This window comes from Bison bison, unplaced genomic scaffold (assembly GCF_000754665.1).
Source record: "Bison bison bison isolate TAMUID 2011002044 unplaced genomic scaffold, Bison_UMD1.0 scf7180017864155, whole genome shotgun sequence".
NCBI lineage: Eukaryota > Metazoa > Chordata > Mammalia > Artiodactyla > Bovidae > Bison > Bison bison.
In genome coordinates this window covers 2,599,859-2,613,528 of record NW_011494727.1, presented here as the reverse complement: position 1 = coordinate 2,613,528, position 13,670 = coordinate 2,599,859, and the positions used below count along the sequence as shown (strand labels likewise).

The window sequence follows — 13,670 nt, the reverse complement described above, 5'->3', positions numbered from 1 at the left end:
AAAAAAAAAAAAAATTTTTTTTAATCCAGTTGAACAGAATTCCCCTGCTGCCCAGTGGTTAAAACTCTACCTTCCAATGGGGTTCCGTTCCTGATCCCACATGCCTTGTGGTACAGCCAGAAAAAGAAAGCGTGTTGAAGAAAAAGATTAATGTCATGGCATCTACATATAATTAAAAAGCACATTATAAAGTGATATGATACCAGCTTGTAATATATAAATATACATAAATGTGTATCATATGTAGATTTTTTAATGGGAGTTTTATTTTCTTCTGTGACTTCTGTATTTTCTCTTTACACTAGTACATTAATATTTACTTGAAATCAGGAAAAATTATATTTTCAAGTGCATTTTTATAAAAAGGTATTTCTTACAGATATTTATGGAATTAAAAAGAACGGTATTAGGAATCAGGAAAGGAAGTTGGAAATGATCTTTGAGGGATACATGGGACTTTGGCAACAAAGAGGGGCTAGTTGAGGAGGCTGACCTTTGCAGAAGGAACAGTACAATCAGTGATACAAAATAAGAAGTTCAGCAAACACCAAGAGGTCAGTTTGCTTGGAGCACAGATTCACTTGGGAGAAATATAGGTGAGTCATTCTGGAAAGGTAGGGCTTTGATCCTGCATACCAAGCTGAACCCTCTGTGATTTGATGGCTGGAAGAAGAATCCTGAGGCTTGAACTGTGCAGGTGATAAATTTTAAAGTAAATGTTCCTGTATCCTCTTCCTTAATGAGACTCTAGATCTTAGCCCTTCTTCTAGTTCAGCTGCTAAGTCATGTCTGACTCTTTACCCCATTGCCTGCAGCATGCCACGCTCCTGTGTCCTCTATTGTAGCCCAGAGTTTGCTCAAATCCATGTTCATTGAGTCAATGGTGCTATCTGAAACTTCTCATCCTGTCCCACCCCCTTCTCCTTTGGCTTTAAATCTTTCCCAGCATCAGGGTCTTTTCCACTGAAAAGCCCTTCTACCCTAATGCTGTTTGGGTGTCAGATTGACTCAGAATGAAGAGGTAGGGACAACAGTTTTTGCATTCCAGCTGTTCACAGAGTGAGAACTTGCTTCTCTGAGTGAGGCCCTTGCTTCTCTGGTTATTCATTACTGCAATTTATTCAGAAGGCAGCAGTTTCAGAGAGCAAATTAGCAAAGAGTAAAAATGAAAGAAAGAAGAAATGTGCACTTTAAAACCAATACTTAGGAAAAGTTTATTTTTTTTTCAGCTTTCTATGATTGGCTCTTTTTTTTTAGATCCCATATAAAAGTGAAATCACACAGTGTTTGTGTTTCTCTGATTTATTTCACTTAGTGTAATGTCCTCAAGATCCATCCATGTTTTCAGAAATGGTGTGATTTTCTTCTTTTTTATGGCTGAATAATATCCTTTGCACTCTTTTTTGACTGTGGCCCTCCATAAGAAATATATTCTACATCTCAACCCAGTATATATATGCCCATGCACACAGACACACACACACACACACCTCTGAAACAAAACATTCCATGAAATATTACCATTATTTTATGCAATTCTTTCTGATATTTTCAATTTTATATTTTTATTTCTTTTTAAATACTGATCATTGATCTTCAGACCCATTATAGGGCTCCAAAATGCCTTGAAGGATATTAAGAAAAGGCTAAACTATTATTCCCTACTATGTTTACAGTTTTCACTTAAATATCCACACAGGAGGTGACCTGAAGTTTGCCATGTTTACCCATCCAGAAATCAGCAGGACAGGCAACACTCTCGCAGGATGTGGTGGAGGAGGGGCTAGAAGGATTGGCAGGAGCCATGTTTGGGTTTCTTTTCCCTTCTCAGTAAATATTTCCTGATACCAGTATTTCTCAGAAACCATAAATGCTTTCTCATTGTCTAGCTTCAGATACAGACTGAAATTTAAACAAGCCTAGGCTACTGACAGCGGATTACTGGAGACAACTGTTTATTTGAATGAACACAATCACAAACTAAAATAAAAGGGAAAATGATACATCTCAGTTGTGACAAAACGTAGAAGCCGTCTTACTCAACACTGTTGGAATGCTACGGTGACAGAAGTATCAGCCCTGAGAAGACTGGGACCTGAGAAAAGATGAAAACATCAACTTTATTACCAACAAAGCTGAGCTGAAAAATGTCCTGGTCAATGACCTGGTTAATGACCAAAAGCTTTTTACTATTCTTTGAATCAAAATAGTCTCCCCCAAATTCCAACCTCCACTTTGCAGAGGCCTATCAGCTTTAGCCACGTATGGTTAGGAAGGATTGCCCTCCAAGTCCCTGTGTGTGCGCGTGTGCGCCTGCGCTCAGTCATGTCCAACTCTCTGCAACCCCATGAACTGTAGCCCAGTAGGTGCTGTCCATGGGATTTCCCAGGCAAGAACACTGGAGCAGGTTGCCATTTCCTACTCCAGGGGATCTTCCCAACCCATCTCTAAGGGCAGGTAGATCCAAATTCAGCAGTTAGGTAGATCACTCCTTCTGGAATAACCAGCACAAATTCTCCCTTATCTGACCTCCTATGGGGGAAAAAAAAATTTAAACGAATAGGGCATACATATTTGTCCCTGCCCAAACAAATCAATCTGGCCCAATAGTTGGTCAGTTAATAGGGAAAGTATATTAAAGTGACAAATACAAACCTTAACATTTCATTTTCACTTCAAACCTGTAAGGAACACCCACTTGCCAATCTTTCAGTGTGAGGGCAAACCTTTTATTTGAGCAACCGTGGCAGTTAGAATTCTTAAGTTGTCTTTCTCATGTAATTCATATCCATGATGTATTTTCTATACTTTCCAATTTGTTTTTTTTTTAAGTTGACTGAGAGGGACCTCCCTGGCGTCCACTGGTTAGGACTCCACGCTACCACTGCAGGGAGCATGGGTTCATTCCCTGGTTGGGGAACTAAGATCCAGAATGCTGTTCAGCACAGCTGAAATAAAATAGAATAATTTAAAAAATAAAATTGACTGAGGACTTAAAATTTCCTCCAAAGCAATATAAATAGAGGCTCCTTCTTTAAAAAAAAAAATCCTGTATATTTCTGCTTCCCACGTATGGTTTGCCAGTAATTTTCATGTGGTCTTTAGCTAATATTTCCAAAGCATTCAACTGACATTTCATAGAAACAGCTCCTTCTCTTTCAGGCTTATGTCTTATCAGTTTATGTAATTTTAATTAAATCAATTATACTCTGGCAAATAGCTGTCATAAGCAGTTTTGGGACCAATCACAACAGACTCTTGTTAGGTATCTAACAAAAAGGGTAGGAAGATGTATATACATATATATATACATTCCAGATGTAGACTCACTAATCCAAAGCATTCAGCAGGCATGGAAAGTAGTCAATACATTTATTTGGAGGGAATGGAAAGTGTTGATTCCAGCTAGTTCATTAAAACTATCGAATGCTCATTTTACTAGTATAGCCAACTCTGGGCGCGTATATCTTAACCGTCTCCTTCCATCATGTGTACATTTTATAAATGTTTATTGATACTCAGGACAGTGCCAGGCACTATACTAGGCCCTGAAGAAGCACAGCTCACTGAAGAAGAAACTGTTATATAAACAGGATGAAGAGGCAGGGTAAAGACAGAAGAATATTAAGGGGCAAATCCCTTTACCTTCTCTCTCAGTCCCCTCAAAATCACTGTCCCTCCATTCCCATTTAGCTAAAAAATAGCTTTAACTATCTTAGGATTGGTATGGCTATTACAGAAATCCACATAGTAATACACCTACTACACTAGTATATATATAGGGCTTCCTCACTGACTCAGGTGTAAAGAATCTTCCTGAAATGCAGAAGACAGTTTCGATCCCTGGGTCTGGAAGATCCCCTGGAGAAGGGCATGGCAACCCACTCCAGCATTCTTGCCTGGAGCATCCCATGGACAGTCATGGGATAACCCTGGCAGGTTATAGTCCAGGGGGTCCCAAAGAGTCGGACACGACTGAAATGACTTAGCATGCGTGCGTGTATACACACACACCTTATGTATTTTCCATTGCTAATAAGGAGATGCAATTGGCCCATTCAGAGAAAGCTGTAGCAATGGGAATTTGTATAATCCTCTTAAAAAACAATTTGACAATACTTCTGAAGAGCCTTAATAGAGATGTGACTCTCTTTTGACTCATCAGTACCACTCCTAGAAACTTTTCCTTAAGAAAAATTCTTCCCTCTTTTTCACTAAGATGGCACTGAAGGCAAAGAAGGAAATCCTTGCCCCTCCCAAAGCCAAAGCCAAGACCAAGAAAGCAGTGTTGAAAGGCATCCACGACCACACACACACAAAAAAAATTTGGATGTCACCCACCTTGCCACAGCCTAAAACACTGCAGCTCAGGGGGCAGTGCAGACAGATATCCTCAGAAGAGTGCACCTAGGGAAAGCAAGCTTGACCACTGTGCCATTATCAAGTTCCCCCTCACCACCAAGTTAGCCATGAAGAAGATAGAAGACAACACATTTGTGTTTATTGTGGATGTCAAGCATCAAATCGAACAGGCTGTGAAGAAGTGCTATGACATTGATGTAGCCGAGATCAACACCTTGATCAGGTGTGATGAAGAGAAGGCATATGTTTGCCTGGCTCCTTACTATGATACTTTGGATGTTGCCAACAGTTTGGGATCCTAAATGGAGAAGGAAATGGCAACCCACTCCAGTATTCCTGCCTGGAGAATCCCAGGGACAGAAGAGCCTGGTGGGCTGCTGTCCATAGGGTCGCACAGAGTCGGACATGGCTGAAGTGACTTAGCATGCATGCATGCATTGGAGAAGGAAATGGCAACCCACTCCAGTATTCCTGCCTGGAGAATCCCAGGGGCAGAGGAGCCTGATGGGCTGCTGTCCATGGGGTCGCACAGAGTCGGACACAACTGAAGCGACTTAGCAGCAGCAGCAGCAAACTAAGTCCAGCGGGCTAATTCTAAATATAAAAGTTTTCACTAAAAGAAAGAATCCTCCCCAGGGACGTCCCTGGCAGTCTGGAGGGTAAGACTCCGCCTTCCAATGCAGGGGGTATGGGTTCAATCCCTTGTCAGGGAGTTAAGATCCCACATACCTGCCTGGTGGCCAAAAAACCAAAACATAAAACAATATTGTAACAAATTCAATAAAGATTTTAAAAGTGGTCCACCTTAAAAAAAAAAAAAAAAGAATCCTCTCCAAAAGTGAACAGCCACTTGCATAATATTTACTGTAACCTTATTTGTGATAGTGAAAGTTTGAAACATGTGAATGATTAAGTAATTTATGGCTTGCAATATTGTATAACTTACCACTGAGTAAGCACCCAGTGGGGTAACAAAAAGTATTAAATGAGAAAAAGATACAATTTGTTCAACTACACTGAGAACTACCAATTAGATACTTGAAAAGGGTGAACTTTTGGAAATTCCCCAGTGGTTCAGTGGTTAAGACTCTGGGCTTTCACTGCTGGAGCCCTAGTTCAATCTCTGGTTGGATCCTGGTGCAGCCAAGAAAGTATAAAAATAATGAAAGGGTGAACTTTTTGAATCATATTCATTTCTTTTAAAAAGATATAACTCTCCAGTTTTACTTTTGTATCAGCCAAGATCAGCAGGAAACAGATGGCCTGCTCAGTGAGTGTAACTGAAGACAGTTAATGAAGGTACAGTGTACAAAGATGTGGGCAGGGTTGAGGGAAACCAACCAAGGATAATGAAGTACTCCAGGACAGTTATCTGCCGAGAAGCCATTATCAACCATAGGCCTGAACAGGCAAAGAGATGGAACCAGTGCTCAGTGAGAGCCACAGCTGAGATGGAGGGCCAATGGGAACTTCTAGGAACACGGTTCTTTCTCTCCATCTCTCTCTCACTTCTGTGGCACCTCCCATTGGCTGAACCCAAGAGGAAGTCTAAGGACAAATGAGCCCAGATGACATTGTCCTTCAAGGTCAGCCTCTGGAGAAGGACCGAGAGGGGTGGATTTGGAGGCAGCTTATCTAGCAGATAGGTGATCATATAACAAGGTGAGGCTGGTTAAACATATGGCCAAGGACCTTAAGGGAAACCTGGAAAATCAGGGATTGTAGAGGTAGTTATCGGAGAAGGCAATGGCACCCCACTCCAGAACTCTTGCCTGGAAAATCCCATGGGTGGAGGAGCCTAGTAGGCTGCAGTCCATGGGGTCGCTAAGAGTCAGACACGACTGAGCGACTTCACTTTCACTTTTCACTTTCATGCATTGGAGAAGGAAATGGCAACCCACTCCAGTGTTCTTGCCTGGAGAATCCCAGGGACGGCAGAGCCTGGTGGGCTGCCGTCTATGGGGTCGCACAGGGTCGGGCATGACTGAAGCGACTTAGCAGCAGCAGCAGCAGAGGTAGTTAGAGAACAGCAGGATGGATAGAGGGGGCAGGAAAAATTGTTACCTCAGGCTGAGACAAGGATGAGAGCCAGAGGCAGGAACAGTTTATTGTTTGGTCAAATACTGAGCTAGAGCCTGAGCTCTGGAGTCTTATTAATAGGAGTATGTGCATGCCCAGTAACTTCAGTGGTGTCCAGCTCTTTGTAACCCCATGGACCATAACCCACCATTCTCCTCTGTCCATGGGATTCTCCAGGCAAGAATACTGGAGTGGATTGCCATGCCCTCCTCCAGGGGCTCTTCCCAACCCCATTAATAGGAGATACAGAACTAAATCAGAGTGGCGCATCAGAAATTCTCCACCTGTTGGCTATTACCTTGTATTTCTCCTTCCCAGTGAAACTTCATGCCTTCAACAAATAATTGTTTCGTACTGAGTATGTGCCAGGAACTGTTAGGCCCTGAGGATTGAGAATAAACAAAATTAACTTAACATCCTTGCTCTCCTGGAGTTTACATCCTGGTGGCAGGGAGAGACAACAGATAAGTAAATATAAGTCGGGGTGATAGGTGCCATAAAAAAAAAAAATGCAGGAGAGCAGGGAAATAAGATCCTGTCCATTTTACCTCTTTTAAAAAGCCCATGTGTGCACGTGTACCAAGTCAATTCAGTCCTGTCTGCCTGTTTGCAACACTATGGACCATAGCACCAGGCTCTTCTATCCATGGGATTCTCCTGTCAAGAATACTGGAGTGGGTTGCCATGCCCTCCTCCAGGGGATCTTCTGAGCCCAAGGATCGAACCCAGGTCTTCCGCATTGCAGGCAGATTCTTTATCTTCTGAACCACCAAGGAAGCCCCCACCCCCACCCCCCGACACACACATACACACAAAACAAGTCTGTACATGCCCGAAAACTCCAGAGCTCCTGAGTAAATCAGGACTTCGATCTGTACTATGATGAGACTATCCTAATTGACCTTCCAGCCTCCAGCAAACTCCATCCAGTTCTGCACTCTGCTGTGAGGATCTTTCTGATCTTATCAGTGTGCTCTACTCAGTCATTCAGTCGTGTCCGATCCTTGCAACCCCATGGACTGTAACCAGTCAGGCTCCTCTGTTCATAGGTTTTTTTCAGGCAACAATACGGGAGCCGGTTGCCATTTCCTTCTCCAAGGAACCTTCTTGACTGGGAGATTGAACCCTCATCTCCTGCGTTGGCAGGCAGTTTTTACCACTGAGTCACCTGGGAAGCCCTGTTCTTGTCAGTGCCTTGCCTTAAAAAAAGTACCCGTCAATGCTCTTATTTGCTTATCACGTTGTATAATGCCTAACCTCCGTCTAATGGACCTTATCTTCTGAATCTATCACTTGCATATACCTCTTTCATTCTCCTTTTCCCTAATTGTCTGTAGTCTATTGACCAAGCTGCACTTTCTCTCATTTCTGTACCATTGTCCCTGCTGCTCTTTCCATTTGGAACATTCACCCAAACTCCCTGCCTCCTCCCAAGGTTGGCAATCTTCTCCTACTTATTCTTCTAAACCCATTAATTCCTACCTTTTGGTCAAGCTTCCCTGACCTTCCCTGGTATGAGGGAGTGTCTTCAAGTTCCCACCTTTGTGTTATCAGTACATTAGGCACCTCATACCATACAATCCTAGTTCTTGGATCTCAGGTGTACATGATGAGGTTAAATATGATCCATGGGTCAGGGACCCTATATTCTTTTGCTCATGTGTGACCATCTTTTGCTACTTATCCCACTTAAAAACTACAATTGACAACTTACATATACCCTCCCCCCAAATCCAGCGCTTAACCTTTCTTTTTCTTTCAGTTTTATTGAGATATAACTGATATGCAGCGCTGTGTAAGTTTAGGTGTAGAGTTGTCTCCCAGGTTGTTGGAAGAGGGTGTTTGTTATGACCAACGTGTTCTCTTGGCAAAACTCTGTTAGCTTTTGCCCTGCTTCATTTTGTACTCGAAAGCCAAACTTGCCTGTTATTCCAGGTATCTCTTTGACTTCCTACTTTTGCATTCCACTCCCCTATGATGAAAAGAGTATGTTTTTCTGGTGTTAGTTCTAGAAGGTCTTGTAGGTCTTCATAGAACTGTTCAGCTTCAACTTCTTCAGCATCAGTGGTTGGGTTATAGACTTGGATTATTGTGATGTTGAATGGTTTACCCTGGAAACAAACTGAGATCATTTTGTCATTTTTGAGATTGCACCCAGTACTGCATTTTGGACTCTTGTTGACTATGAGGGCTACTCCATTTCTCTAAGGTATTCTTAGAGTATCCCACAGTAGTAGATATAATGGTCATCTGAATTAAATTTGCCCATTCCCATCCATTTTAGTTCACTGATTCCTAAAATGTTGATGTTAACTCTTGCCATCTCCTGCTTGACACATCCAATTTACCTTGATTCATGGACCTAACATTCCAGGTTCCTATGCAATATTGTTCTTCACAGCATCAGACTTTCACCACCAGCTGCTGCTGCTGCTGCTGCTAAGTCGCTTCAGTCATGTCTGACTGTGCGACCCCAGAGACGGTAGCCCACCAGGCTCCCCTGTCGCTGGGATCCTCCAGGCAAGAACACTGGAGTGGGTTGCTATTTCCTTCTCCAATATATGAAAGTGAAAAGTGAAAGTGAAGTCGAGCAGTCGTGTCTGACTGTTCACGACCCCATGGACTGCAGCCTACCAGGCTCCTCTGTCCATGGGATTTGCCAGGCAAGAGTACTGGTGTGGGTTGCCATTGCCTTCTCTGTTTACCACCAGACACATCCACAATTGAACATCATTTCTGCTTTGACCCAGCCTTTTCATTCTCTCTGTAGCTATTTCTCTTCTCTTCCCAAGTAGCATATTGAACATCTACTGACCTGGAGGTCTCATCTTCCAGTGTCATATCTTTTTGCTTTCTCATACTGTTCATGGGATTCTCAAGGCAAGAATACTAGAGTGGTTTGCCAACCCCTTCTCCAGTGAACCACATTTTGTCAGAACTCTCCACCATAACCTATCCATCTTGGGTGGCCCTTCACAGCATGGCTTATAGCTTCACTGAGTTACACAAGGCTATGATCCATGTGATCATTTTGGTTAGCTTTCTGTGATTGTGGTTTTCATTTTGGAGTCTGTGGATTTGTAGTTCTTGCTTCTTCTGTCTGCCCTCTGATGGATGAGGATAATAGGCTTGAGCAAACTTCCTGATGGGAGGGACTGAATGTGGGGAAAACTGGGTCTTGCTCTGGTGGGCAGAGCCATGCTCAGTAAATCTTTAAACCAATTTTCTGCTGATGGGTGGGAATGTGTTCCCTCCTTGTTAGTTGTTTGGCCTGAAGCAACGCAGTCCTGGAGTCTACAACCTCTATGGTAGGGCTAATGGTGACCTCCAAGAGAACTTATGCCAATGCACATCTCCCAGGACTGCTGCTGCCAGTGCCCCTGTCCCAGTCAGCGGGTCACTGCCGAACCACCCCTCTACAGGAGACCCTCAAACACTCACAGGCAGGTCTGGCTCTGTCCCCTTTGGGGGTCACTGCTCCTTTCCCCTGGGTTCTGGTATGCACAAAGTTTTGTTTGTGCCCTCCAAGAGTCTGTTTCCCCCAGTCCTCTGGAAATTTCTGTAATCAAATCCCTGTAAGTTTCTGTACATTTAGGTGGACAGCATAATGATTTGAACTCCATACATTATGAAATGATAACCACAATAGATTTGTAAACACCCATCATCTCTTACAGATACCTTACAAAAGAAAAAGGAAAAAAATTGTTTTCCTTGTGCTGAAAACTCTTAAGATTTCTCCCTTAACTTTCATATATAACATACCTCAGTATGTTATATGCTAAATTCTATGACTCATGTTGTACACTGCATCCCTGCTACTGGATGTTGAAAGCTGGTAACTTTGACCACCTTCATCCCATTCCCCCTCCCCATCCCCCTCCAAGTACCACCTCCTCTGGCAAGCACAAATCTAATCTCTTTTGCTTGGAGTTTGTTTGCTTGTTTTGGGGGAGGCTTCTTGAAGTATAATTGACCTACAACATTATGTTAGTTTCCTGGTGTCTGGTATGGTGATTTGATATTTCCATACATTATAGAATGATCTCCACCACATTGCTCAATCTTGTATTTATCATATTCTTGTTCTTAAAAATAATTAATATAAAAAATAAATATTTCATTATATATATATGTATATACATCAATGCTTGCTCATGTACCAAGTCACTTCGGTCATGTCCAACTCTTTTGAGACCCCATGGACCATAGCCTGCCAGGCTCCTCTGTCCATAGGATTCTTCAGGCAAGAGTACTGGAGTGGGTTGCCATTCCCTTCTCTAGGGGATATTTCCAACCCAGGGATCAAACCCACCTGTCTTATTTCTCCTGCATTGGCAGGTGGGTTCTTTACCACAAGTGTCATCTGAGAAGTCCTATATATATCTATATATATATATTTTTTTTTTTTACTGTACCACACAACTTGCAGGACCTTAGTTCCCTGAGCAGGGACTGAACCCATACCCTCAGCAGTGAAAGCTGTGGAGGCCTAACTACTGGACCACTAGACAATTCCCAAAAAATTATCTTTAAAAATTGTCCCAGCTTTATAAAAATTTAAAGTTAAAAGTCTTGCTTTTTAAGGGAACCCTCCTCTACTGTTGGTGGGAATGTACATTGTCCTTTTCTCATTAATTTTCAGGATTTCTTTATATGTTCTTTTAGTAATCTTTTGCATTTTTTTCTTCTGTTGGAATTCAAACAGAAGAAAAAATATTTTAATTTTCAAAAATTTGTATAAAAGACCCTGATGCCGGGAAAGATTGAAGACAAAAGGGGAAGGGGATGGCAGAGGATAAGATGGTTAGATAGCATCACCAACTCAATGTACGTGAATTTGAGTAAACTCCATGAGATAGTGAAGGACAGGGGATCCTGGTGTGCTGCAATGCATGGAGACACAAAGAGTCAGACATGACTTAGCAACTGAACAACAACGAAAATGTATTTACATACAGACATAAGTATATAATTTTGTGTATGAACATGTGCACATATTCCTAAAACATGTATTATTAACTATAGTTGCTTATTTAAATGATATAATTCCTTACTTAATATCCTGGGATTTCTTTTTTTTTAATTCAACTATAGTTGATTAACAACATTGTGTTAGTTTCAGGTATACAACTTCAGACTCATTCCATTATAGGTTATTACAAGATAATGAATATAGTTCCCTGTGCTATATGGTAAATCCTTCTCATTTATCTATTGTATATATAGCAGCGTGTCCTGGGACTTCTTTTTTACTCTTCTTGTTTTATTGCTAAGATCCATCTCAGCTCTGTTGCATGTAGCTGAGTTTTTGTGGCTGCTGTAGACTATTTCAATGTGTGAATATGCTAATACTGCTTTGCTGCTGGCAGCAAACACTCTTGGTGCTCTGTGTTCTTCCCTTTGGCCCACATCTGGTTTTAGCTAAGTATGTGGTAGCCAGTCTCATGGGACCTCCCACTTACTGACAATGCCCCCCACAAGTGCTAGGCCTGGGGCCTCTCCAGTTTCTGCTCTACCGCCTTCTCAAAAGCCCTAAGAGCCTTCCCAGTCCTCTCCCAGGCAGAGACTGAAAGTAAAGAGCCTTAGCCCGCAACTAATGGGGGATGTGAGCCAAGGGATAAATGCCCAGGCTCCTTTCCTTAAGACGGACAATTCTGGGAGGCATTTTGCATATTTCTCAGCGGTCTCTATGGAATCACATGCCTCACATTGGCTTTTCCTGCTGCTTTGCCTCAGCTCTCTCCCTCTTTTTCACTCCTCTGCCAGAGATCACTTCCCAAATAAATAACCTGCACCCAAGTCCTCATCCCAGTCTCTGCTTTGGGGGACCTCCAACTAACACAGCCACTTTACTGATAAGGAGCATTCAGGTTGTTGCAAGTTTTTGCTATTGCCAATGTGCTACTAAGAATATTCATATAAAACCCACTGATGCACAAGTGCAAGAATTTCTCTTGCCTATTTACTTACTTGGCTGTGTTGGGCCTTAGCTGGGGCATGCAGGATCTTCATTGAGTCACGTGGGAGCTTTCCTTTTGGTGCATGGACTCTCTAGTTGTGGTGCGCAGGCTCAGTATTTGTGGTGAGGGCTTAAATGCTCCATGGCATGTAGAATCTTAGCTCCCTAACCAGGAATCAAACACACGTCACGTCCATTAAGGCAGATTCTTAACCACTGGACCACCAGGGAAGTCGCACAAATTTATACAGGAGTAAAATTGTTGGGTCAAAAGTTAAGTGAACTTTCAGCTTTACAAGATAATCCCAAACTGCTAATCAAAGTGGTTTTTACCAATTTACAGTTTCAGCAACATTGTATAGGTGATCTTATTGTTCCAAATCCTCAACACTTGGTTTTGTCAGATTTCTTAATTTTTGTATCTCAGATAGATATCAAATAGAATCTCACTGTGGTCTCAATTTGTACTTCTTGCTGATTAATAAGGTTGAACATGTATTTGTATATTCATATATTCACATTTTTTGGACCATAAATGTTTCATCTTCTGAGAAATTCTCTTCAAATATTTTGCCCCTTTTTCTATTTGGTTGACTGTTCTTTCCTCTTTAATTTTACTAATTCTTTTGCAGTTATGTTTATTCTCCTTTGAAACTTAGATGCTCAAAACCAAATTAACTATAATCTTCACTGAATATTACCTTTTTCTTGCTTACAAAATTAATGCGTGCTTATTTTTAAAGAAACATATCATACAGATATGTTTAACTTAGAAATTCTTCCTTACTATCAGCTCCATCCCACCTCCAATAAGGAATAATTCCCATGAATATTTGGGGGAATTTTGTTGTCACATCTCTCACCCAGATTAGATTGATAATTTCTTAAGGGTAAAGCTGTGTTTGTTTTTAAATTATTCTTTATTTCTTTTATTATTATTTTTAAATTTTGGCTATGCTAGGTCTTCATTGTGGCCAGTGGTCTTCTCTTGTTGCCCCGCAGAATGCAGGATCTTAGTTCCCTAACCAGGGATCAAACCCATGTCCCCTGCAGTGGAAGGCAGATTCTTAACCACTGGCCTGCCAGGAAAGTCCAAGGACTGTGTTGTATTCATCTTTATATCCTCTTTCCAGGCATAGTGCCTGGTTTAGAGCAGGAACACAATACATTATTGTTGAATGAATTGCTGGAAGCTGGGTTAGAACAGAAATTTTGAAGTTACAAGAAGACTTCAGTTTGGAACAGAGGATTTGTGTAAAAGTGGGAG

At 41.8% G+C, this 13,670-nt stretch overlaps 1 pseudogene; it reads left to right on the top strand.

Annotated features, from left to right (window-relative positions):
- Positions 1-4,219: 4,219 nt before the first annotated feature.
- On the top strand, positions 4,220-4,664 carry LOC104989462 (annotated as a pseudogene).
- The last annotated feature ends 9,006 nt before the right edge of the window (positions 4,665-13,670 follow it).